The sequence below is a fragment of the Triturus cristatus genome, chromosome 4_2 (genome assembly GCF_964204655.1).
Source record: "Triturus cristatus chromosome 4_2, aTriCri1.1, whole genome shotgun sequence".
NCBI classification, from domain to species: Eukaryota; Metazoa; Chordata; class Amphibia; order Caudata; family Salamandridae; genus Triturus; species Triturus cristatus.
In genome coordinates this window covers 282,510,062-282,536,242 of record NC_140586.1, presented here as the reverse complement: position 1 = coordinate 282,536,242, position 26,181 = coordinate 282,510,062, and the positions used below count along the sequence as shown (strand labels likewise).

The following is a 26,181-nucleotide window of genomic DNA, read 5'->3' as shown; positions in this document are numbered from 1 at the left end:
GATTGTCTATGCCTGGGCCAAGAAAGCACCTTCTACTTCCCCGGTGAGTGAGTACGTGCCAGCCAGCACACGAGCACCTTCGACTTCCAGGTGAGTAAATGTCTGCGCCTAAGCACCCTTTGCTTCCTAGGTGAGTGACTGTCTGCATTAGAGCACTCTCTGCTTCCCATGTGAGGTAATGAGTGATTGTCTGTGCCTGGGTCAAAGAAAGGACCCTCTGCCTCCCAGCAGGGTGACTGCCCGTGCCTGGCCGCAGCGCAAGCAGTCTTCAGCCCCCGGGGGGAGTGAGTGGGAGTTACTGGGTGGTGACCTTTGCACTAAACCGTACCTTAATGAGTGAAGGAGACATGGTCTGTGATTGCCTCCCAGAGAGCGTCCTCTACTTCTCAGCTGAGTATGCAAGAGAGCGAGTGAAGGAGCTCTGAGCCCGGCTGTACCCGGACAATCTCATACTTTCAAGTGAGTGAGTCCTTGGTTGGCGGACATGGCCAGCTTTAGCGCTGGTGCTGCGCGGTGTGATAAACATTTTGCCCCCCCCCCCCCCCATGACCTCCCCTCAGATTCCCTCACTACCACCCCGCAAAAGTGCCCCTCATTTCTCCATAGCCCCTATCTCACATACGTTTAATTTGTTTTAAAGTGCTGGAAAAGTCTGACTTTACCAATCCACTTAGCCATCCACGTAAAATACAGACCTGTTCTTTGCAGCAGGTATATTAACCCCCCACGCTACATTAAGACCAGTCAAAACTGCCACTAGACATCCAAGGGAGTTTGCAGCAGGTGCTTTTAAATCTTACATTATGCTAAACCCAGCAGCCCCCCCCCCCCCCATTTCAGGTCAGTGCCCCCCCTTCCAGGTCAGCGCCCAGAAGCCAGCTCTGCATCTGGCTGTGCGCGGGCATCCTTTACTTCTCTGGCACTTCTTTGAACACATAGGACCATTAACAAGCTTTTATCACCCAATCTTTGGGTTCTCCCCAGGGCGGGACTCAGAACTCAAAGCAGCCAAATTTTGAGTGCTTGATCTGGAGAAGCACACACACAGGATTCAGAACATAACAGTGGTTAGGGTTAGCTTTACTATTAAGAATTTATTTCTACTCAAACAAACCCTTTTCAGCAACATTAGGATAATGAAAGACTCGGAAAAAACCATAATTTTCTACCCTGTACCATGTAGTTTGCATGAAGCTCTTTCATGACACTTCATAGCTCACTGCGCTAGATTATGATTGTAACTTATGAACTGCATGGTAAAAAAGGGTCTCCGTGACAAAAGCAGCAACCCAGTGTCCTACGCACATAAAATACTGTTCTGCTATCTGCATGGTACACGTCCTTAGCATCAGGCATATTAACCCTCTGCCCTACCTCAAGTCAAAACTCCCATTAGACAAAAAGTCCATCTCTCTTTAGCAGGTACATTAATCACTTATCTTGACACCTTTATTGTTACCTGAAAACTACTGAATATATAAGGAACTCTGCAGTGGGTGCTTTCAAAACTGCTGCACTGCTTGAAAATCGGCCCCAGTAACAAAACCTACCCCCCCCCCCCCTCCCACCTGTCCAGCCTCTCAGGGAAACGCATGATGCCCAGCACGGCCATGGTTTTCCCTGTTCTGCACCCTCATTCTGCATAGTCTGGTGCACTGCATTCAGAGTCTAATATACCGCCCCTCCTCCATGCTAAGCAAACACTCGATTGTGGGGAACAAATTATGTTGTTGACACTCATCTTTTGCCACCACTCTAGCTGCATTGGTCTCCATCCATTGTAAGCTGCCAAAGATTTTCTGAAGGGCGATCCATGGGCACAGTGGTATGATCGGGAAGAATATGTCATAATTCAGGTGCAAGTGCTCATCCAGCACAAAGCATTGACATTTTAATGAATGGGATTCTCACTGAGTTGTCTCATATGCAGATATATCAATAACACTCTATTCCACCAATATTAATAAACTTTTTTCTGTGTCCAAGGTCAGACTGGCCAATGGGGCAGTTTGGCCATGCCTGAATGGCTGGTCTCGCTGGTCAGTGTGTGGGCTGGCTTTTTGACTTTGTGGGCCTGTTTTATGGTCTGGTGGGCTGTTTTACTTCTGACTTCCTTGATTTCACCACAACCAATGCCTACAGCAAGTAAAATTGCATGCAGTCTCCCACACCTTGCAAAACACTTATACAGCATGACTTATCAAGTTTGAAAGGCTTGCACATTTCCTAAAAACTATACACCAGCCCCATCTCATTCACTAACCACCTGCCCCCTTCATCCCACCGTAGCCACTACTCGCCTTTAACACCTGCCTCTACTCACCTGCTCCCACCCCCTCCCCACCTTATTCTCTATCCACCTGCCACCTATGCCCTGCACTCACCGTTGTCACTACTCACCTTTCCCCACCTCTCTCAAACACCTAACCACCAACACACACACCTTATCCATATCTACCTGTCTGACCACCATTCCCAGGCCCACACTCCAGACACTACCTTCCACATCACACCTCAGCCCACACCTTATTTATTAACCACCAGGTCACTTCATCTTTGACTTCACCATATTCACTACTTGCCTACCATTACTGTTACAACCCACTAGCTGCCTCCCTCTTCTCCACTTCACTCAGAACCGAAGTGTTTCCACCTCAGTCAATATAAACCTCTGCCCACCAGAGCCGGCTTTAGGGTGGTTCAACTGGCGCTGACCTCAGATATGCCTACTGCAAAGAACGTGTACCATGCAGATCACTGAACTGTATTTTATGTGGATAGCTCAGTGGGTTACAACTCTTAACACACAGATGCTTTTGTTACAGCAGTTCAGAAGTTGCAATCCTCACATTAAATAGTAGCTTATGAAGTTGCATCAAAGAGCTACATGTAAACTGCATAATAAAGGACAGGATGTTATGATCCTCAACCCAGTCTTTCAGTTTCATTTACTAATGTTGCTAAGAAGGGTCAATTTGGGTAGATATACATTCTTATTAGTACAACCAACCCCGACCAGCACGTTAAAACAAATGTAATGTATGTGGAAAAGGGTTTATGGAGAGATGAGGGGCACTGTTGGAGGTTGGTAGTGAGGTAACCCATGGAGGAGGTCATAGATGGGTGTGCCAAAAAACGAGTGTCGCACTGGGTGCCACCAGCACTAAAGCCAGCCCCGGTGCTAACAAAAACCCCTGTCCCCAACTCCATTTCTACCCAGCTGGCCCCACAGCAACTGACCTAAATCATTACCCGGCTGCCCACGTCCCTGCCCATTCTAAGGTACTACCAACCTCCTCTCGCACACCTGCATCACCCTCATGATCCCATACACACCTGCCCAATTTCAGCTGCTTCACCCCTGCCTCACACACTCTTGACCCGTATAGGCTAAAATAGGTCTGGATACACTTTTGCAAAGAAAGTACTTGCATTTTAACATTAAAATAACACAATTTCTTTATTTTTATTTAAAATGGTCACTTTCTTGCGCACCAGCCCGTGTTCTCCTCTCTGCCACCCAAAGTACTGTGAGGTCTCTCCTAACGCATTAACACACCTTACAAATGCATTAAAAATAGTGAATATTTGACAAGGTAACTAATAAGAAGAGGAAGAGATTAGTGTATGTTACAGAGAAAAGTGTCAAAGGGAGGGTGAGTAGGGAGGAAGTGAGACCTGGGGATGTTGCAGTGAGCATTTTAGGTTGGTGTGCCAGGAAATTTATACAGAGAGCCAAGCCGCAACCAAGCCTGAGGCTTGGCTCGGCTCTAAGGCCCAACAAATGAGCAGAGCCATCAAAAGATTCACCTGCAAATCCCATTTAACATGGAAGGACAAGGCTTTGTGTTTTTTTCTGGAGCTATATTAGTACACCGTGATAACTAAATAAATGTGTTAGGTGCTAAATCAAGCTGATGCAAGTCAGACTCTGTAATCAGCCCTTAATGTACCTCAGCATAATTGTTAGCACCCCCTCAACCCACTTCCCCCTCCCATCTTCCTCACACCTCCTGCCGTGACATCACAATGGCAGTGTCGCAACCCCCCCCCCCCACAACAAACACCAAATGTTCTTTCCGCCGAGGGCGCTGTCCTGGTCAATCCTATTTAGTGCCGGCCCTGCTGATCATGCATAGACTTTAGAACAGGGTATCACAGCACTCCATAGTATCTTCCCAGTTATCCCACCTGAATCCCAGTGGTGTACTATCAAGTGCAGAAAGCTTTGGCAATAATGCAGAGACAGTCCTGCTGGTCGGCACCTCATCAGCTGTACAGGCAGCAGGGAGACACTTGTGGGCCTTCGGGAATGTGGTTCGAGCATGGAAGGCTTGGCTCGTTTTGGGTTCGAGCAGGCAGGAGGTCATCAAGCTGAGCTACATCCAGGCATCTGGCTTGAACCTTCAGTGGATCACCCACCTGTAGTGTGCAGAAATGAGGTGGGTTGAGCAGTGAGTAAGGCAGGGTGAACAGTGAATGAGCAGGGCAAACAAAGAGAATAAGACCACTGGAGGCAGCGAGAGCACTGAATACTGCATTGAGCAGTGATTGAAGGAGGGTGAGATTGATTTTTGAGGCATGGCAATGAGGCTCTGTGGATGGGCAGGGTGAGGCAGTGAGACCAGTGAATGCAGCGGTGACTATGGCCATGGGATCAGTGAAGCAGTGAGTAGTGAGGGAATGTGAGCAGCTAATGAAACACAAATAGCAGTGAGGTGGAATAGGGAGGCAATGAGGCAGGATGAGCAGTGGGGCCAGTGGATGGAAACCTGTTTCTTCTGCTTGTGCTTTTCCTGATCTGCACAGTAAGCGTTCTGCTGCCTGCGCTGTACCCGTTCTGTGTATGAGGGAGGCATGTTCTGCTGTCAGTGATGTACCTGTTTTGTGTATGTTGGAAGTGTGTACCGATGCTTGTGCTGTACCTGGAAATGCACCTTAAACCTTCTCCCCACCTAGCCCTAAACCTCAGCTGATCACTGGCAGCTCAGCTACTACACAATTGCTGATGAACAAATCCAGGACAGGTAAACTTGATGCGGTTGAAAATGAAAGGATTAAATGGCCCTTGAACACACTAAAAGAAAAAGTGAAAGTGGAGTGTATGTGCTGGTGTGTGTTATGGTGATGGTACTGTATGTCATAGCGTTGGTTTTGTGGTGGTGTATGTGCATGTACAGTATATAGTGGTGTATGTGTAGTATGCATGTTTGGAGTAGTATGTGTGGAGTGTGACAGTCATGATGTGTTAGGTGGTGTATGTTGTGGGGGATGTAGAAAGAAGGTTGAGTAAGGTGTAGGTAGCTTAATTGTAGGTTATGTTATAGAGTGTAGATGGTGTAAAGAGGTTAATGATGTATAGTTTGGTGGTGTAGACAGAATAGGGAGTAAATCATGTAATGTATAGACTGCAGGATAATGGTTATAGGGTTTAGGTGGAGGGTGTATATAGTGAACATGGCAATCTGTGCTGTAGGTAATTCATGGCACAGGTAGTGTAGGGCATAGCATGTAGGCAATGTAGATGCTAATGTAAATGTACTGGTAGTGTATGTTGTAGGAAGTATAAGATGAAGGTGATCTTGTGTGTATGGTGTGGGTGGCATTAGGTGATGGTTGGGGGTTTAGGTGGTGTAGTATTAAGATTGTAGTGTTGGTTGTGGGTGGTGTAAGATAAAGGTGCAGTTGGGGTGCAGGTTGTAGGTTGTGTAGATGGCAGTGTAGGTGATAAGGTAAGGTTAAGGCAGTGGTTTAGAGGGCGATGATGTGGGATGTAAAATGTAAGATGTAGTGTAGGGTGTCGGTGGTGTGGGCTGTAGGTGCAGCAGGTTGTTGTATTGTGTAAGGTGGAGACGTAGATTGTAGGTCATGTGTAAGCATAGGGTTTTGGTTGTTGTGTAGGGTATATATTATTACATTATGTTATAGGGATCAGCCGGTGGATCAGGTGGTGTAACGGGTAAGTAGTGGTGTATGTGTGTGTATATCCAATCCTCCTAGACTGCACTGGACATTCAAGATTTAGAGACCAGGCGGTGGTGTAGGGTGTAGGCAATGGTGGTGAAATTTGCTGAAGATAGTGTGGGTACAGATGGTGGAGTAGCAGGTTGCAGTGCAGGGTATTGCGGGTATCGAGTGCATGTATGTGGAGCAAAGAGATGAAATTGTTGAGTTGTCAGTGTCAGGTTTAGGTGGTAGACTACAGTATAATTGTTGTGGTGGTGACAGTGTAGGATGTAGGGGGATGGTGAAGTGGTGTTGAGGGTTGCTGTGGGGGGTAGAGGTAGAGGTGATGTAAGAAGTAAAGGTATGGTGTTTAGATGATGTACAGTGTGGGTGATGTGCTTTAGAATTTGGGCGATATTGAGTGTTGGTGATGGTGTACATGCTCTGTTCTTTTCACCTGTGAGTATACTTCAGGCATTGCTTACATTTTAGTGGTGGTTGGATCAACACCCAGCAGAACACTTTAGAGAGAGGACTTTAAAGTCACCTTTCATAGCACAGATATGCTGCCTTCATAGCTTTCATTTTGCGCCCAAAACACTTAACTGCAGCCCAGTACCTACACAGAATACTCCACAATCATCCAACATGGCACAGGTATATTGTATATTTGGGTATCCACGTGCTGACAACAGCACGTTTCAACAAAATAGCACATACAAACATCCAACACAACACATTTGACAGAATACATCAAACACATCCAATTTTGCACAATGCATCAACATGATCACACCAACACTAAATACTTATAAATAACACACACAAAACATATAACACAATATGTTAGGTGGAGCACCCTACCAACATCCAACACTGCTCAGATATGCTATATAGTCGGTTTGACACTGTGATCACACCCGTGAATACCCTATGCAAGCAATACATCACAGGACAACTATCAACAGAACATATTAAACAAATGCCTTTAAACCAATGTAACACAGCCAAGCAAAGCCTGAATGCGATAATCTATTCTCAACAACCCTACTAACTTCACTTAATGTACTCGAATCAAAACATGCTGGAGAAAGGGCAAGCTAAATATTTTTGGCAAAACCTCTGCCACACCTATTACACCCTATAACCTGCTGATCTAATAATTAATAAAACACCCTTACCACAAATACATTACTGAGGACAAAGCTCATAAACCCACCCAGATTCCAATTTAGTCGGAATCCTCAAAATCAAGGCGAGGGGATACCTGACCTGATGGACCTGCAATGCCATTCTAATGTCAGAATGTGCACTATATGATTATGTCTAAGATAACATAAAGCAACGTGTGTAGCATTTAGGTGGTGGCGTAGTGTGAAGGCGATGTATGAGAGTAAATTGCAGTTTTTTGTTTAAGGTGCAGTTGTTGGTGTAGGTGTTGTAGAATGTAGGTGGTAGTGGAGGTTATAAGTGGTGAGGTAGAGTAAGGATACTGATTTTGGATGGAGGTCAGTGGTGTATGATTTGGTTTTGTGGTTGCGTGTGTGCTAGTATAGGGGGATGGGGTGCAAGTGGTGGAGCAGCATTTAGGATGGTGATGCAGATGGTCATGTGGGGAGAAGGCAGTGGAGTAGGGAATTGTGGGCTTAGTAGTAGAGTGATGCAAGGTTGTAGCGTAGGATGTCATTTGAGTGTAAGGTAAAGGTGACGTAGGTTTAGGATGGTGCAAGTAACATTGTGGAAGTTATGCATTGGTTGCCCTCCAGACCATCATACCCCTTGCAACACCAACTAGAGATGATCCAGGCCTTGCTCTCAAATAGGACATGCGCCCTCTCCTTCATCCAAAGAAGAGAGATGGCCTTCTGTCAGTACTCCTATGCTACCCTGATATTTTTTGCTCACTTAGTCTACACACTTTCCATGTGTTTGGTTCACTTCCAATAGTTTATATTTTTTCCATCTACCCTCAATGATTCTTCTGAATCACGGCTCTAACGCCAACAATCCTTAACACAAAGCCCATCAATTTTTTAAAACTACGAGTAACATTTGAATTAATGGTTCAAAACGGTGCCCTTTAATGTAATTATGCCAACCAGACATTTCACTGATTTTAATTATTCAGATATAGTGATAAATGTCTTAGGTGTTGATGGCGACCAGCTCTGGCAGTGTGTAACACAAGTTTTGATAAATATGAGCTGCTGAATTTTAATTTCCTGTAAGTGTTGTAGAGATGTTGACTAATGGAAGTAATTCATACCTACTAAATAAATAGTGATTAATCCGACAGTGCCAACCCTGTCTATGATCTAATTCCTTTGGTAGCCTCTTATTTATCGAAAAGTTTTATATAGCGCATAGTCTAGAGCAGTACAGGCTCATCTCAGTGTTAGGACAGATAGATCAGAAATGGCAAAACATAAAAACAGGTAGTAAACACAATATCATAATCTAGAAACAGGTCAAAGATCTAGACACATCCCTAATAAGGTGGTGTCACCAAGGTGTTGGTACAGAGAAATCAAAAGAACAATTGTGAAACAAGCTAACAGTGACTGTGATGTGTGGTTGATGCTTCATTAGCTGCTCGGCGAGGGATTTGCTGGGGTCCAAGGGCAGATATAGTTGAAGGGTTCGGCCATAATGAATTCCATGTGCATGACCAATGTCTTACAGCTTAAGTCACCCCCAAATCACTTCCCCAAGCAGTAGATATATCCTCCTTCTGCTCAGATTCATACCTAGATCATGGGCATGCTTCCACTTCCTATTGTGAAATAGGCCCCTCTACACAAAGCCGTGTCGTCACTACTTGCCATAGCCGCATGTGCTGCACTCTATATTCACCATACTTTGCCCAAGTTAAGAAAGCACCTTTACGTCGGAGTTCCCATGATCATAACCTAACCTAGAGTTCCTTGGTAGCATAACCATGTACTCATTACGGGCAGGTAAACACCACCAGCTCATTTGCAGCCTTTTCACTAGTATAGATAAAGACATGTCAGAGCCATGGCTCTGAACAGTTGTGGTTCCACAGAGCTCCAGGAGGATTCTTCACTTCTTGGACTTTGACTCCATATCCGCAGAGTGAGCGGGTACACTTGAAACTAGGTGTGAAAAGGAAGTATTGTGTCCTTAATATCTTTTACCAAAAATCACCCCATTTGAGTTCATTATAGAAATTTTACACCTAATGGGACAATGTTTTTGTAAACAATAATTAAGGAAGAATATTTATGTCATACATTTTTTTTAACGCCATCCTAACCCGCCCCCCTGCAGTGTAGGTCTGGCACCCCACTGTGCGAGTATTGTAAGGAATATGTGAGGGAGCTATTGAGTAGGCACGCGTTCAACTGGAAGTGAACAAGTCTTGCGATACAGAAGCAGCTATAAAGTAAGTAGCAATCTGTTGCCAATCCCAGGCATTCTCCGGAACACTTGAAACTCCAGAGGCCTTTCAGCGTGAAGGATTTCATGACAAGTATAGAAAAAACCAACAACCACATAGTGTTGCCCTGAGAGACCATCCAGATCATGCTTTGAGATCCAAGGTGACTGTTTAATGCATTACGGCAGCCATCTTATGGGGGAGCACTGACTCCGCTTTGAACCGTTGCTTCTCGGGGATTCTTGACCACATTTTAGCAACACAAAAAAAGAGGTGTGATAGCATTAATAAGCACTCTGGCTGCACCAGAGGACATCTAGCCACAATGTAGTCAGTTTCTTCCTAAAGATAATTTGGCGTAATTTGTGTGGCAGTCTGGAATGTAGTAGACAGGCACACCAGGGACCTGAAGAGCCATCTTCTCTGTTATTAGGCAAATAGTGTGGGATTTATACAGAGGCCAAGGCAGGTATTGTTGCCTGCATGCCATCTTGTGTGACGTTTGACTGCCTCAGTGTGAAAAAAAATAGGCACAAACCTAGAATGAGAGTCATAAAGCCACTCAAGCCCACCTTGCGTGGTCCTGTTGTGGGTAAATCTGGAGTAACGCAAGGCAGAGCAAGTCGCTATCTTGCGTTACTCTGTCCTGGGAAGTCGTTCCATGGGTGGAGTGTGGGTGTTCCCATGCAGCCAACCATGGATTTGGGCGCATTCACACATCTACCAGGACTGGTAAACCTTGGAATGCGTTGAAATGCTACACCTTCCCTGGGGAGGAGCAACATGGAGAAATATCTTTATTTCTGTAGCACACTTAGATAGAGGAAAATGCCTTTGAGAATTGTTTTTTTGCAGGAAGGTGCCCCTTCCTGCACAAAAACAATCCTGACTAGAACGCAGGCACCCTTGCACCACAGCGCTGTGGTGCCTGCATTGGTGCAACGCAGTACATTGTGCGCCAGCACAAGGAGAGGACATGAATGCACCAATAATGTTAAATATGGTGCATTTCGGCTCTCTCCCTTTTGCGCAGTGCAGCAAGGTATCTTGCTATCCTGCTTTGCATGAAATCTTGATAAATCATCCCCAAAGTCTGTTGGAGAGAAGAGGGATTTCAGAGAGCTCAGCGGAAGAGTTTGTGGTAGCTGGTGAAGTTTAGTTTGTTAGAAGACAGAGCCGTTTGTTACAGGCTTTCCTAAAACAAATTGTAGAGCTGGTGTGCAAGTATCAGCATGTGAGTGTTTGTATGTGTATATATGTGTGCTTGTTCCTCTTACGGAAATGCATGTCTTCTTAGTGCAAGGGAAGTGATCTATTGTTTTATATTACTGGTATTAGGTTAGCGTTCATCTTTCACTGGTGCAGCGTCTTAGCACTTGTATTTTTGGTAGAGCGTATCCACATTTGTTCTGAGCTGACTAGAGCGTGCATATATCTGAGTTGCTTGTCCAGTGACTTCCACCCTTTCTCCACCGTTTCTCAGAGAGTCTCTCTCTTTCCTGGTTCTGGTGCATACAGGACCCAGGGTCAACTTCTCCTATCCTCACTATGTGTTCCTTTGACTTAGTATCAGATTATCTGGCTTGGCATACTACTATACTTTGAGGATCTCAGTCTCGTACTCAAGTGAAGGTGCTATGAAATGTCTGGGGGGCCTCTTGCCCTGGGCTTGCGGCTTTGGAGATAGGGCAGTAAGAGTTGGGAAGAAGGATCCAGAGAAGGCCTGGACCTGCTTGATTGGGACCGGTGGCTGCTCCCTCCGTGGTGCTGCATGGGTTGAGCATCTCTGCTCTGTCTTTGCAGCAGTTTCACCGACTGCGCATCAGCACTCACTGAAATAGAGTATGGCATCTCCGGGTCTCGAACTATCAGATCTGGAAAACAGAGCTAGGATTACTAGGATCTGGATTCTGGAATTTGTAGGCACATTAATTGTGGACCTGGAGACAACGGGCCAATCATGGCGAGCGATGGACATACGGTTATGGTTTAAATTCCACACCATGTAATCATAGCTTAGTGTTTACATATCCATGACCCAGTGTTGGAGACTCCCTGTCCTAGTGTTTGTGTGATCATATCTCTGTACCTCAAGTCCCAGTGTCTCTGAATTACCTTTGTATCACTTTTCACTCTGCTTATGTGTTTCCCTGCTCCAGTGTCTGCCTCCTTGTCCAAGCTGCCTTGTAATCCACCTCCATTAAAAACAGTGATGGGCTGGGGATGACCTAGTGCTGTTCTGTTGTGCATGCCCTCCTCTTTTTGGGTATATTTCTCAGTGTTCAAGAAGACCTGATGTTTCAGTACATTCCATGTCTCGGTGTCAGTGTCTTCGTAGGTGCACAGATGAAAAAGACTTGTTCCCTTGTCTTTTTCTTTTGTAAACTTCTTTCTCTCCAGTCTAATGGTATTTTGGCTGCAGGTGTATCAAGAGCCACCAGATATGTTGACAGGGATGGCTCCTGCGTGTGAGCGGAGGAGGGTCACCCCACTGAAAAGCCCCCAGAGAGAAAAATAACATTGTAACTCATTACCATTTCATTTTTCTTCTCCCCGCCCCAACAGAACGTCAGGACGGGGGGTGGGCTGCTGCTGAATGACTGCAGCAAAGAGAGCAGGGCACTTTCACTTTAAAGTGCTCGTGTCTTTTTGGCTGGCTGTCTGGCAATGGTTTGCCACACATGCACACTTTAAACCTCTCTAACCTAGCTGTCCCAAGACAGCTAGGTTAGTGAAAGCCAAAGCCTCCAGAGCGCTCTGGAGGGCCAAGTGAGACCGCTCCCACCAATACTAGCACTGCTCTCATGCTGGTGAGAGCAGCGCTAGGATTAGTTAATGGAGTTTGGAGTCTGCCTGCCTGCCTTGAGGTGAGAAGGCCATCAAGGTGGAGAAGGATGTTGCGCTTGCAGTTAAGTTGTTTTAATTTATTGATTTATTTATTTTATGTCCCACCCTCCCTACCACCCTCGGGACATGCCTGCCACCACTACATGTTGAGCTTGTGAGCTGGGTAGGCTGGTCATGATGACTTTGTAAATGACACAGCTGGTTTTGAAGATGGTGTCAGCCGGCATAGGGAGCCAGTGGATTTCCCTCAGGATGAGGGTATTGCGATGAATTTTCTTCAGGGTGAAACATGCTGCCGCATGTAGGATACCTGATATTTCATTGGTTCTGGACAGGGTGAAATGTACTTCGTATATCGCCCTGCCAAGTGTACATCACCTGTACTTAAAAAAATAATTTCTGCCTCTTCATCTTATGTTGTAGTTCCTTTTACCCTGTCATGGACATCCAATCAAAATAGAGCCCGGAAGCATGGAAGCCTCCATCAAGTGCTTGGTGGGTTCTAGGTGATGAACAGACAAAGCACATGTAGCCACGACAAAAGAAAGAACCACGGGTCAGAGCCTAGTTAGAGGGGGTGGGAGGCGGGGGTTGGATTGAGATGAGCAGTACTCTCAGCCACAACTGGGGTGGAGTTTGCGGGTGTAATAATTTATTCCATCCCATCATCTCAAGAATTTGTTTAGCTATTTCTGTAGTTTTGTAAATCGTGAACCAAGCCTCACGGACATTGTAGCACTGCACAGCAATAGCAGCCTACCAGTGGGGCTCATATACAACATGACATTGCCCTTCAAAGGCACAAGAGCTCCGTAGTCAAGTAGAGTACACTGTACCATCGTGTGCCCAGCACCATCACCTAGATGCAATGCACACAGGAATATCTATATGACATGGTGTCAGTTTTCATAGCGCAAGAAGGAAACAGTAGTGCATTCATTGGACAGGTGTTCAGTTTAAATAATCATTCAAGAATTTGGCTGCTTTCAGGGCCAGTAGGTAGAATGGAAAACCTATTTGAAGTAGTCACATTTTAGATTGTTATTTGAAAAAGCGGTACAATTTATACATTTACAACATGATCTAATACTATGCAGTAAAATAATTTTTTGTACCAATATGTGCCTTGCGTAATCTTACGAGACCCATATGCAAAAGGCGCAGTTCAAAGGGACCCTCATAAGAAAAATGGGTGTGAGTTGTCCTGGAAAGGAACCCCTCTCTTGTGAGACTGTCTTAAATAAGAAGTGGTGGGTTTAGCTTAGATGATTTTGACTATGGATGCCTTTCCAATAGCAAGAGGCAGGGAGTTCCAGAGTTACCCGGTAGCTCCCAAGAAATCTTGCTTCATGGTACTGTACTTCATAAACCTTGAAAGCTGCATGTTCCGTACTATCTTACTCTTACACAAGAGTGTGCCTTTAGAGGTCTTGCATTTCCGTCTGGCTTTTGTTTTGTGCAGATGGAATGTTTTGTACGTGATTGAATTATAGAGGGCACTTATTTGAGTTTTGCCGTAGTCGTCTATTCTACTTAGGACCAATACTTTGACTATGTTAGCATCGTCAATTATTACTGGGATCCCATAACATAATTTTTTGTGTTAGCCAAGAAGGAGCATCTTATGTTGTTCAGCATGAAACCCAATAGTTTTGCTTCTTAGGTCTCGCCTGGCGTCGGCTGCGCAGACATGCACAGTCTCGCTGGCGAGATTTAGTGAGTTAGGGTAGATTTCACTAGCCGGGTTTAAGCCCCGCCCCTCTTTTCCATTGGCTGGCGTCACCGTTTATGCTAAACGGTGGCCAGCCATTGGAAAAGAGCTTCCAGTGACGTACAGTTTTCTCTTTTAGAGCCGTCCCAGTTGGACTGGCTCGCTTGGTTTACGTTGTGGTAAAAGCTTTCTTATCTTTATGGGGCCATGTGTTTCAAACACATGGCCCCATTAAGACAAGAAACCTTTCATGGCAGAAGGAAAGCAGGCCGCATGTTTATTTTTGCATCGCGCTTAAAGTGACAGCGCGATGCAAAAATAAACAGTGGCTGACTGGCGAGCGCTTTTTCTTTGCATGCGTTTTTTCCTTGTTTCCTTGTTTTTATTGACGGGCGCACTAGAGTTTACCAGGGAATGTAGGTTGATGTCTTAACAGTTTTAGTCACAAGGATGCGAAGGCGGCCACAGTGAGACGGGCTTTGCAAAGGGAGAAAGACCCTATTTGCTCACAAGGAACCTGCCGTTCTTACTTGAAAGGCGAGGACCCAGCACGAGGACACTATATCATTTTATGTACACATTTCTCTACCTGGCATGCACACCCTGAAATCAAGTTCAGGACTTTTCCAGTGAGGAGGTGAAAAGTACATCTCAAGAACCCAAAAACCAAAGATACAAAAAGTTACAAAAAGAAAAAAGAAAAATTAAAGAGAGGAAGCTTGGGGAGGAGGGAGTAAACAGAAAGCTGGCGAGTGACTAAGAGGATACACAGAGGGCCTGCCTTGTACACCCTCAGGCAGACACGGCTAGAATATGTGCACAGAAGCAGCAAAGACACACAAACAGAGACACCCCGAGCTTCCTGAGAGAGCTCGAGTGTGAATCAGCCGCCGCCGGCCCTTTATGTGGTGTGGCAGCCATCTTTAATGACAGGGAATTATAGCGCATGAGAGACAGCCAGTCATGCCTCGGAGCTTTCAAGCCTGGCGGAGAGGAGCCCGTTGTGGTGCCCAGGGACCCGTCCTTCCGCGGAGCAGGTTTATTCAGCCCTCGGAAGGGCCAGCCCTTTTCTACGAAAACCTGGGGTAGAGCGGCAGGTCGGCTGGAGGAGTCACGGGGGGATGGGGTGGGGGGGCAAGGATGCTAGGGAGGAGGTACTAACTGGATGGTGTATGTGTGTAGACTGTGTGGGGATGGGTCGAGAAAATGACTTGCACCACTCCATACATGGGTCTCACCTCCTCTCTCTATGTATTAATGAGGGACAGCACACGTCACTGATTTGTCTCTTTGTCCAGTACAGCAGTGACAACAGAGGTCTCATACCTCTCTCTGCGTGCACACAGTGAGTGACAGCAGAGGTCTCATACCTCTCTTGCGTGCACACTGTGAGTGAGAGCAGAGGTATTTTTTATTTTTTTTAAGTTTTCTATAGCGCTAGCTTGACCTGTAGGTATCAGAGCGCTTTACATACACACTGTAAAAACAGACGGAAATTGCATTACATAGTAGGAAGGTGGTATGAAAGCAAAACAGAGATAAACAAGCATTAAAAATGCAATAGGTCTCGCCTTTGATTAAGTTAAAGCCATTTGCTTTGCTATAGAATACCATTAGCAAAGCAAATGGCTTTAACTTAATCAAAGGCGAGACCGGTTGCATTTTCAATGCTTGTTTAACTACAGTGAGTGGATAAAATTCTTACTGTCTTAAGGGAGCTTATACAGCATAGTGTTGAGGTATTTTTCCTGAGGCCTAGATAACTGGAAACTCTTGAGGGTAGATTTACTAAGATTTTATGCCTTGTTTGCATCACAAAAGTGACGCAATTTTTTTTTTCCGATTTACTTTCCAGCGGTAAACTTGTTTGCGTAAGAAATAAGAAAGGGGGCATACCATGGGTGGAGCATGGGCGCTCCCATGCAACCACCTAAGGTTTCTGATGCTAAATCCACTTTACTAAATAAAGTGGACAGGGTTTAGCGTCAGAAAACTGCGCCCTTTTGAAGTAGGTGCAAGGAAGGAGAAATGCTTTTATTTCTCATTCATTTTCCGATTTTGTACCTGTGCTGCACTGTACAGCAGGCATACAAAGAAGGAAAATGGTTTAAGTCTATGCATAGTATTTTGTACTGGCAGGGTACCCTTCCAGTACAAAACCTATGCTAGACTCACGGAGACATCATTGCACCGTGGCACAAAGGTGTCTCCATGGTGCACTGCAGCTGATTTCAGTGCCGGCACTAGGGAAAGGGGAGGAGAGTTCCATATTTCAGTAAATTTGTCTATCTCCTTTTCATGCAGTGCAACATTTGCGGGTGCTGCACTGTGCAAAAAAGTAACAAATCTGCCAGCAGCGGTCGGTGCAGGTAAGCGCGGGGGAGCGGGCGGGGGCGGGATTTGACAGATGACCGAATAGGAATTCTTTATTTATTTAATTTTCCCTATTCAGTTGTCTGTCGACTCTGCACCCTCCCGCCTCACCGTGCTTACCTGCATGGACCGCCGCTGAAATCTGCCCCATAGGGTCCCTAGAGAAAGAGCCGCGATTAGCCTTGATCAGGGGCAGACTGGTCAATAGGGCAATCTGGCTGTGCAAGAAGAGCTGGTCCTATAGAACTGTGCTCGGGCCATCTTTTTTGGTTTGTGTAGGCCTTTTTTATGATCTGATGTGACGTCTTTTACTGTAGATTTCCCTAGAATTTCCAAAAACATTCACGCAGAAAGCACAAAGGCGTGCAGTCTCCCATGCCATACAAAACACCCGTTCAGTACATCTTTATAAGTTCAAAACTGTCCCGATTTTCAGGTGGGGGCATGATTTTATCTGATTTGCTAATGGGGCCACTTTATTTTCTGTCTTAGTCTAACCCTGGCCTTGAAAAGGGATCCGCGTTGGTCGTTCGATCTTTGCCGGCCACGCAGGGGCAGAGGCTTTCTTTCGGCTCTTACCCTTCCCAAAGCATCTCCCACCACTGCTATGAGAAGAAAGGCCGGGGACAGGCCTGGCTTCTTTCAGCAAGACCATCGAAGGCTCACAATGCACTGCATTTAACATCGAGACAATACCTGCTGTTTACCTCACCTGGAAACGGAAAACTTCTAAAAGTAGTTTCGCTCTTTGTTGACTTGCACGCACATTTACAAGACACCTCTGTGGTACTACCAGGAGTCCATCGATGTTCAGGTGACAGCGTCTCCTTTTGAGAGCTGGTCTTCGTTTGTTCATCCTGTAATTAGCAAATATCCGTGCTGTCTTCCCACGCCATCACCCAAAATAGCGAGAAAGGCAGAAAAAGTAAGTGTTGAGGCTAGGGGAAGGGAAATAGAGACCGGCATTACAGGAAGAGTGATGGAGAAAGTGGGTATTGTGTGGGGGAGTAAGAGAAAAGAGTGTATGTGTACGAGAGAGAGAAACATTGTGTGTGAGAGAGAGAGAGTGTGCGTGTGTGTGTGTGTGAGAGAGAGAGTGATTGGGTGGGCTTGTCTGTTAGGAAGTTTGTATATGGGGACAGTGGCTCCACCGATGGTGGAGCATTGTCTCCGTGCCAGGCTACTGGATGATGATGTGAGTGGTTCTTCGGTCTGATTTGTGCAGACGACTTCAGAACATAACATTTCACATACACAAGGAAAAAGTCTGATCTTTTGACTGTGTTTAATTTGTGCAGGTGGTGGGCACCAGCACTCAATTTTGGGGACCAGGACTTATTTTTCATCATCAGACTTTGATCCAGATCAAAAGAGAGAAAGAAGGAAAAATTGACATAGGAAAACAGTAACATTAGCCACAGGGGGACACGAAAGAAGGAAAACAGTGACAAAGAGAGTAAACAGCGATGAAAAACAACATTTAAGCCCTTCGATGCGTGCGTTGGCCAACGGCCGTCGCGAGCACTACCTCCGTAGTGCGGCGCACGTCCGTTGGCCGACGCGGCCCTGCCCTCGCACGATTTCACCCGCACCGCGGCGGATTTTACGCCGCGGTTAACGGGTTAAGAGTGAGATAAATAAACATAAAGAAAGTGGAATGGAGTGGAATAAAAAACTAGACTGCCTTGGCAATCCTGGCATTCAGCAGTGGTCCTAAGAAAAAAATGTGGCCCCTGTACCTATTTTGTTTTACAAATTAAGTACTGATTATGCATCTCATGTTTTTGGCACCATGATCCGGGAAGACTTTCACAACTAACAATGTCATTGGTCTAACCAAATTACCACATTGCCTAGCTTCACCAAGCATGAGAGAAGCAACCTTTCTGACCTGGCACGATACTTAGTCGTGCATTACGATGGCAGTCGGATGAACGTCCGACCGCCATCGATGCAGGATTGAGACCAGCCGGCAAGGATTCAGCAGTTCCACCCACCATATTTTGATCAGATTGCCATGTAGGCGGTCAGAAACTGCCTTTTTCTACTGCAGCTGGTGCTGCATCCCGGAAAAGGGCTGCAGTAGAAAAAGGCATTTTACAAACATCCATGCACCATGTGCCAGGCACCGTGTGCCATGTGGTGCCTGGCACACGGTGCATGGATGTTTGGGGCACAACATATGTGCCCCTCTGGCCACTTAGCAGAGGCCCACAGGGAACGGGTGCCCTGCTCGGGCCCCCAAAATCCCTTTCTGACAACCTTTTCATGGCGGTGGGACCGAATCAGGCCGTCGGGATTGTGATCCTGACGGCGATGCCTGAGCAGGCACTGCCTCCATTCAGGATCATGATTCCGCTAATGCGGCGATCGACCCGAAGGGCTGTCTGTCAGTGGGACTGCCGCGGACAGCCTGTCGGTGGAGGTCCCACTGGCATCATGATTTGCCCCTTAGTTCCTAGAAGAAGCAGGCCAAGGATTGCGCCTAAAGAATCCATATTATCTCTACCCTCAGAATCCACTGGCTCACAAACACTGACTTTCCCTGCATGCCAGGGACACTGGTTTTCTCCAAGAGTTAACGCCATAGTAAGCGAGTATACTGTCTTGGACTGAGGCACAACTTCTGTAGAAGTTACCACCACCATCCTATGGAGGTGAAAAAGATACTCTGAACGTGTCTGCATTCTCTCAATGGAGAGACGGCACTGTTATTTCTAAAGTAATTCTCAGGAAAATAAAATATTAAAGTCCTCAATACTACTTGTCCTTTAATCTGATGGGCCTGTTATAATAAGGTACCGGGCCCATCGTAATCACGAGGGCTCATGGAAAACGCCACATATCTGTCTTGTTCTTCCAGAGCTAGTAGTTGTTCAAAACAGCCAAAAATTTCACTAGGAAACTGCAAAGAGCAATAGGAATTACTAGATGAATCCGAACCGGAATTGCTAGTTCACCCGATAATTTACCCATTTCACAATAGAACCTCAGGGTTTCCTCAGAATATCCACAAACATCATTCACTGAGGTAAGGAAGCCCACGGTAAAGTTAACTCAGGGGGAGAAGTTCAAAGATACTTGCATTAAGGCTCTAAGTAATAAAATGTGGGCCTAGTATTTCCAAGTAAAAACAGCATCAACTTGATATGCCTATGAAAAAATCCTTATGAAAAGCAAATGGAGAGAAGAAAAGCGAGCAATCAGGGAATATTTGAATTGTCTTTTCCTAGGGTAACCATCCAGTGGAGTTATGCTCGTTTGTGAAACCTGGGTTGTCTACTGTTTCGGACATGGGGAGTGGACTTAAACAGGTGCCCCATCTCAACTCTACAGTGTGAAGGAGCCACTGCCCAGTAGCGAAAAGAGTTATCCTTTACACCCATCACACTTCCCGCACTGGACAAGTAAGGCCAAGAAATCTGCTGAGGTGTTGAAGCTGTCCACAGAAGGAAACTCCAGTCCCCTCAATGTGATTAGGCAATTCTGGGAAAATGGCTGTATAACCCTGCGCTGCACTTGCCAAACGTGTCTAAACTTCAGGTGATTGAAAAAATTGATATCCACTTATAAGTGAGGTATTTGAATGCTGTCCAGGTAAATACAACTGCTGCCCACAAAATGTAAAGCAGTTTAGAAATAAGACTGAGGGCGTGATTTATTTTTTGGCAGGCAGCCCTCTGTTGGCCTGACAGAGGTGCCACCCGCCAAATTTAGAAATGAGCGCTAAGCTGGTGGTCATTTCTAAAGCATTGGCAGGCACCACCATCAAGGTGGTTCCTGACAATGTTATTTACATTTTGGTGCACGGATCTGTTAACATGACAGAGTGCTCACCAAACCGTTTCCTTTATTTAAAAAAAATAAAAATGCTCCTCTCACCGTGAGAGTCTCCTCCCACACCGAGGAGAGCATTTAGCAGGTTTCGCTGCACTTAATGACTGGATTTTCCTGGCAATGACAGGCAGTGAAAACTGACCTCTAATTCTGCCCATCTAAATTTGGTGGATGGAATTAGAGGTCTGCATTAGGCCTGGGCGAAAATTTTGTTCCGTTCGCGGAAATTGCGATAATTTGACATTTTCGCGTTCCGCGGAGAGCGCGAAAATGACAAAATTTCCGGTTTCCGCAGCTTGGCGATAATTTGTTTCTTGCTCGCGCTGTAAAATAATACATTCTGGCGCGCGGGCGATCGACTTACCTGAATCCCTGCGTTCGCCGACAAGTTTTCTTGATCCGGTCGCGTTCTCCATGAGATGTTGTATTGTTTTTAGCCATTTGCGCTGTCTCGCGACAGTTCGCGCCCGCAGTGACGTCATGCGTCGCGCGATCACGTCTTTCTTCTCGCGATCATGCACCGCGAGACAACTCAAAACAAGATGGCCGCGCCCGCAAGCAACCACATGGGTAAGTTGGCGACCTGCAACCATGCAGAAAATCTCGCGAACATGCGGGAAAAAAACTTCCGCATCTTCGCGATATTTCCGCTTGTTTGCGATAATTTTAAACATTTTCGCGATAATTTGCGAAAGTTAATTTCGCAAATTCCGCCCACCCCTAGTCTGCATCCGAGGGCCCTTACTCCGTAGGGCCGTCGGAGGGATTTTATCATGGTGAGGTGGAGTAGTCTCCATCATGATTAAACCTAAGGTCCACCCGCATATAAACTTGGCGGGCTGACCATTATCTTGGCAGGATAGATACTCCGTTGCAGTTAAATTGGCACCTTAGTTAAAACATTTTTTTTATCAACCATTTGTTTACGACTGAGCCTTCCAAAGTTGAGCAACTTTGCCCAGATGTGGTTCCCACACATTCTGTGCCTTTAGAATCAAGGTACAACGCACTGTTGAGGCCCAATTTGGCTGACGCGTGTGTGTTTGCTTTTTGACTTAAAGGCTTAGTGGCCTGATCTCCCTTTTGGGTGGAGGTGCGGTGATCTCAGTATCCTCCTTTACTAGATCATGTGATTAATCAGTGATGGAAATGAGGCCACGAGGAATTCTCATTCATGTAGCATGATGAGCAGAAGAATCATCAGGATGCAATCTTTCTTCTCTCTGGATCCTGGCTATCATTAGCAAGTAGATCAGTGTTCGCTGATTTCAGTATGCCATCCTAGCAGTATCAATGTATATTCAGTGCTTGAATCATAATAATAATCCATATTTGTACAGCAGAAACATATCAACCCTTATGGTTTCAAGGTGCTGGGGGCCATCGGGGAGATCAAGTGAGCTCTTGCCCAGATTCACATGGTGCTGAGCTGAGCTACCATCGGCGCCGGAGAATCGGACCGTGAGCCCCGCGCGCTGGAGTGACCTGCTCTGGCCACTGCGCCACACTCTCCCTCCTACACTGGGTTATGTGTGAGTATCTTCATTTCTTTCCTGCTAGCAGCACCTGTGAGCACCACCTTCCCAGCGCTGGATGAAATGGCTTTTTTTTCCTCACCTGAAGTTAGTATGAGCTACTCTTATTTGGTGCTGTTTCTCAAATAGCGCCATTACTTTAGTGCAGCTCCATCAAAGTCGACATCCTGACTCCTGATTCCAGGTTGGACTGACTCTCAAATGGCCACAGCGGGATGCATGCATGGTAAGAGGGAAAAAATACCTCTATACCGTAATGATACAGTTACAAATTCTATTTTGGGTGTGTGGACATCATACCATATATATTTCATGTGGGTCTTGGGCGGAGGTGAGGCCGAGGTTACTTCATCCCTTAATCCCTTTGTCAGCTCGTATTCTTCTGGGTGTCATCAACACTAGCACAGTAGCTGATGACCAGTTTTAACCTAATAACATTTGTTCTCAGGTGAGGTTTGAAGATGATCAAGCAACAGTGGCAAACCTGGCAACACCAAGCTACTAACAACTTTCATTGGTTCTTGAGTTGTCGTAAACTCATGGCCTCTATGGCAATATGAACATAATAGGAAGGCCCCAGAGCCCTTTATCAAGAAATTTCACTCTTTAGCCATGGTTCATCAACAACCTGTGGGTCACCAAATTCTCGCTGTGGTACACAAAATGTAAGCATCAGTTGCTTCTCAACCAAAGCTCAGAGTGATTTATTGTAAACCTACTGTTAATTAAAATATGACTTTCTCAGCCAAGCACATGCATCACTCAAAGGGGTCCAATAAACAGGGAAGTATGCCATGATGTTTAAGGCTCTTCAGTGTGATATGTTAGACATGATTTGAGAGTCAAGACCCATATGGCATATCATACACTTGGCACCTCAGACAGTCCAGATAGAAGACTTCATGGTCTATTGGGTGAAGACAGAGATGCTGCTAGGTCCCGCAAGATGCAAAATATAGAAGGTTCAAAGTCTACAAATAAACCAAGGGAACTTGTGGCTGGCCAACCACGATTTGCAAATGAACATAGGAAGATCAGTCCAGCATGTGTAACAGAGCTCTTCCTGGCTGTATCTGTGGTAAGAGAGACTAATGGTGGGCCAGACAGGGTTGACTGGCAAAACGACTTTAATATGACATAGACAAAAATATTTGACTCCAGTTTTCAACAAGGCAGAGACTTTCCCCTCAGCTTCTACCTTCGAGAGATTTGGGCTTTTATCATCACCTCCAAAGGTCAGAGTCGGGGCACTTTTCTGAGGAGAAATTGTGCTGTTCTCTAGCTCTAAGTAAAACAATGGCAAAACCAGTAAAATTAAATTCCAGTGGCTTTGGTTTTGCATAGAAAAAATAAGTTCTCAAGCTTTATTAAGACACATAGTAGAGGGACCATTTAAGCATCAGCAGTGCAACAGTACACAAAGAACAGGCATCACGTGTTCATCAGTAATGCAGGCTTCAATAATACACACAGAAAATATATCATATGGGCATCAGACTGCAGAAGTCAATCACAAGTACCATGTGGGCAAGAGCAGTGCAAGCTTCAGTCACATATACCACACAAGTACCACATCACATTAGTCAGCAAACTTAATTGGCCCACACCTCCCATGTATGTCATGGGCATAGGCTGCAAGCAGGGCCGGACTGGGAACTGAAATCAGCCCTGGCAACATTTGGCAGACCAGCCCCCGTCAAATTTGGCAGACCAGCCTCCGTCCAGCGCGTAGCGAGCGAGCGCAGCGAGCGAGCCCGACCGCTACTAGGGGGGTTTGGAAAACAACCGACCAAAATGGTGAATTTTACAGCACATTTTTCATTACATATTCAATTGTATCAACTTTCAAACCACAGTAAATAGTAGATGATGACCTTCAAGAGCACCAGGTTACCCACCCAGTCATATGTACCCATAGACATTCTTTCAGAGAGCACCAAAAATAGGCACGAGTAGTAAATCAGAGAGAAATAAAAGTGAGACCAGCCCCCACATGGTGTGTAGCGAGCAAGCGCAGTGAGCAACCACTATTAGGGGGAGTTTGGGGGGGTTGAACTTGTCCCCCCCACACAAGAAATTTGGGAGACAGAAAGGCCAAAAAAAAAAAGTATTTTTCAACACATTTTTCATTACATATTGGATTGTATTAACTTTTAAAGCATAGTAAATGATTACCTTAAGGAGCACCAAGATACACAGTCATAAAACACAGACATTCCTACAGAGAACACTAAAAAATGAAATGTCGAGCACAAAACATGAATTTAACTATAACCAATTTATTCTTCATATAAAATAGCATAAAGACATTTAAAAACGCACTTAACTTCAAACAATTGTGCAAAGGTTCAGAGTAAAAAGTGTACAAGACAATGTGCAAACATTAAATGATTTTTATATCCTGAGTTTTGTAAATAGTGCTAAAATAAAGCATCTCTCCGTAGCCACTCCCCCTCATGGCCTCCTCCTCAGACACCCTAACTACCACCCTCCACCAGTGCCCCTCATCTCTCCGTAGCTCCCACACCCCATGACCTCCTCCTCAGATTCCCTCACTGCCAACCTTCACCAGCACCCCTCATCACTCCGTAGTTTCCCCCCACCCCATGACCCCCTCATCGGATTCCCTCACTGCCATCCTCCACTAGTGCCCCTCATTTCTCTGTAGCCCCCCCACCCCATGACCTCCTCCTCAGATTCCCTCACTTCCATCCTCCACTAGTGCCCCTCATTTCTCTGTAGCCCCCCACCCCATGACCTACTCAGATTCCCTCACCGCTCCCTCCACCAGCGCCCCTCATCTGTCTGTAGTTTCCCCCCCACCCCGTGACCTCCTCCTCTGACTCCCTCACTGCCACCCTCCCTCACTGTCTGCCACCCACACCCTTCATCTCTCCGTAGCTCCCCCCACCCCATGACCTCTTTCTGGTATTCCCTCACTGCCACCCTCCACTAGTGCCCCTTATCTCTCCATTGACCCTCTCTCATACCCATTCCATTCGTTGTATAGCACTACTCATATCAGTGTAAGGTGTCACAGTACTTTACATAACAGCAGCACACATTATACAGAGACAATAAATCAAAATCAGTTTACGCGAAATGTCTCATAAACTAATGAGGATTACAAGGTGTAGAAATCACTTCATCCATTCTGGTGGGCAGTATATTTTACGGGGATTTGGTCGGGACTCGGAGAAGCACAACGTCAGGATTTAAAGAGTACTCCAGTGGTCAGGGTTGGCTTTACTGATAAAAATGTATAACTGCCCAAACAAACTATTATTAGTAACATTAGAATAATGAAAGAATGGAGAAGTTCTAACTACATCACAACACAAAAAAAGCGAAGTTTGTATGCAGTTTTTTGATGACAGTTCATTGGTCACTGTCTTATGTTAACTTCTGAACTGCAAGTAACACAAGGATATCTGTGACAGAGGTAGTAACCCACTGAGCTATTCCCATAAAATTCAGTTTATCTGCATTTACGAACTACCAACCGACAAATGGTTGCTCTGCAGCAGGATTGTAAATCACAAGTTAACAGTTTTTATTGTTGTTGTACATCGGTGGCAGATTCACTGCGACTGCGAGGGCTAAGGAGGCTCATGTTTGGTGGGCCTGGCCCACCCTCTAGAACCGGGCCTGGTAGGTAGTGGTGCAGCCTGCTAGCATAGCCGGAGTCTTGCTCGCAGCCTCAGGCACAGGCAGGTCAGTGAGGAAGACTGCCCTCAAGGGCAGGGACGGCCTTAGCACTGGTGGTGCCCTTTGCATTAATAGCTCACTGTTGTATGTTAGGATTTTAACTTATTAACTGCAAGTAACAATAGGATCTCTCTGACAAAAGCAGTAGCCCACTGACCTATTTACATTATGTGCACTTTGTGATCTGCATGGTACATGTTCTTTGCAGCAGGCACATTAACACTCTGAGCTACCTTTCCATAAGTCAAAACTTCCACTAAACAATATGCAGATCTCTCTCTAGGAAGAACATTCAACACCAGATTCATCATGCCATTTTTATTGATGCCGAAAATTGCTGGAGGCCAGGAAGGAGGCAGCAAGCGCTTTTAAAATCTTAATATACTTGCAAACATAATGCCTCCACCCAAAGTCAGCACCCGGTGCGGTCACACCGGTCGCACTGCCCTAGAGCTGGCCCTTCAAGGGTCCTGTGACCTCAATGACAGTCACTGTTCTAGGGTGTGCTGCTTCATAGGCCTGCCCGCAAGACTGGAGGTGAACTTCAGTATGGATTGTGGTGGACAAGCCTTGAAGGTTAAACCACACTTGCCACTGCTAGGATCCGCCTGCTGGTGCTAAGACACCAGAGCTTCTAAGGTCTTGCGAAGCCTTCTAAGGTCTAGCATGGGTTGTGCTCACTCAGGAGAGTGGTCTAATGGACTGGTTATTAAGGCTGAACCTGGTTCACCAGTTCCAAATTCAGCAGCTCTGGCCATAGTGCCACATCCTCTCCCCCACTGAAAACCATACTGCCCCACTGAGAAAAACTCACACTACCTTCA

The 26,181-nt window shown here is 45.8% G+C and overlaps 1 protein-coding gene across 1 annotated transcript in view; it reads left to right on the top strand.

Moving 5' to 3' along the window:
- The window catches only part of LRRC52 (leucine rich repeat containing 52), a 127,642-nt gene that overhangs the window by 1,151 nt on the left and 100,310 nt on the right, over positions 1–26,181 (top strand). The window lies entirely within an intron of this gene.